We start from the raw sequence: 1,797 nt of genomic DNA on the forward strand, positions 1-1,797 counted from the left end.
CCTGAACATGCTGAGGACGTGTGAGGGGTACAACGAGATCCTGTTCCCTCACTGCTCGTGTGATTCCCGGCGCAAGGGTCACGTCATCACGGCCATCAGCATCCAGCACTTCAAACTCCACGCCTGCACCGAGGAGGGGCAGCTCGAGGTGGGCACGGGGGGCACAAAGGGGGTCCTGAGATCAGAACTGGGGGGTCTGGGGGTCCGTGGGGCCATCAGCATCCAGCAGTTCAGGCTCCACGCCTGCACCGAGGAGGGGCAGCTCCAGGTGGGCACGGGGGGTCTTGGGGTCAGAAATGGGGTCCTGGGGGTCCCTGGGGGTCCCTGGGTGTCCCTGGGGCCATCAGCATCCAGCAGTTCAAGCTGCACGCCTGCACCGAGGAGGGGCAGCTCCAGGTGGGCACGGGGGGCACCAATGGGGGGCACAGAGTGGGTCCTGGGGTCCCTGGGGGTCCCTGGGGGTCAGAACTGGGGTCCTGGGGGTCAAAAATGGGGTCCTTGGGGTCACAATTAGAGTCCCTGAGGTCAGAACTGGGTCAGCCCTGACCCCACACCTTAGTTTTTTACCTGGACTTTGTTTACCCCAAATCTCTGGGATCAGTCTTGGGGTCTCAACTGGGCGTCTTGGGGTCAGAACTGGGGTCTCTGGGATCAGTCTTGGGGTTCTTGGGGTCAGAACTGGGGTCCTGGGTGTCCCTGGGTCCATCAGCATCCAGCAGTTCAGGCCCCACGCCTGCACCGAGGAGGGGCAGCTCCAGGTGGGCACGGGGGGCACCAATGGGGGGTCTGGGGGCTCTTGGGAGCACCACTGGGGTCGTGGGGGTCCCCGGGGTCAGAACTGGGGTCAGTCTTGACCCCACACCTTGGATTTGTACCTGGACTTTATCCCTCCCCCGGATCCCTGGGGTCAGAACTGGGGTCCTGGAGTCACAACTGGGGTCAGAACTGGGGTCTTTGGGGTCAGTCTTGGGGTTCTTGGGGTCAGAACGGGGGTCCTGGGGGTCTCTGGGGGTCCCTGGGGCCATCAGCATCCAGCAGTTCAAGCTCCACGCCTGCACCGAGGAGGGGCAGCTCCAGGTGGGCACGGGGGGCACCAATGGGGGGTCTGGGGGGCACAGAGTGGGGCCTGGGGGTCAGAACTGGAGTCCTTGGGGTCAGAGTTGGGCATCTTGGGGGCAGAACTGGGAGGTCCTGGGATCCTTGGAGTCAGAACTGGGGTCCTTGGGGTCAGTCTTGACCCCACACCTTGGATTTGTACCCGGACTTTATTCCCCATCAAATCCCTGGGGTCAGAACTGGGATCCCTGGGGTCAGAATTGGAGTCAGCCCTGACCCCACACCTTGGATTTGTCCACCCCAAATCCCTGGGGTCAGTCTTGGGGTCCCTGGGGTAAGAACTGGGGAGCCTGGGGGGTCACAACTGGGGTCCTTGGAGTCAGAATTGGGCATCTCGGGGCCACAACTGGGGTCTCTGGGGTCACAACTGGGGTCAGTCTTGACCCCACACCTTGGCTTTGTACCTGGATTGTGTCCCCCCCAAATCCCTGAAGTCTGTCCTGGGCTCTCTGGGGTCAGAACTTGGGTCCTTGGGGTCACAATTAGGGTCCCTGAGGTTCAGAACTGGGGAGCCTGGGGGTCAAAACTGGGTGTCTTGGGGTCAGAACTGGGGTCTCTGGGGTCAGAACTGGGGTCTCTGGGGTCAGAACTGGGGTCTCTGGGGTCACAGTTCGGGTCTCCCCAGAACCAGGTGATCGCCTTCTCGTGGGAGGAGATGCAGCGCTGGGACAGCAGGGCTGT

The 1,797-nt window shown here is 62.4% G+C and overlaps 1 pseudogene; it reads right to left on the reverse strand.

Moving 5' to 3' along the window:
- Nucleotides 1-582: 582 nt before the first annotated feature.
- Nucleotides 583-1,025, reverse strand: LOC113962388 (annotated as a pseudogene).
- Nucleotides 1,026-1,797: the final 772 nt, after the last annotated feature.

Source organism: Neopelma chrysocephalum, unplaced genomic scaffold (genome assembly GCF_003984885.1).
Source record: "Neopelma chrysocephalum unplaced genomic scaffold, ASM398488v2 Primary Assembly neopelma1_158319, whole genome shotgun sequence".
Classification (NCBI taxonomy): domain Eukaryota; kingdom Metazoa; phylum Chordata; class Aves; order Passeriformes; family Pipridae; genus Neopelma; species Neopelma chrysocephalum.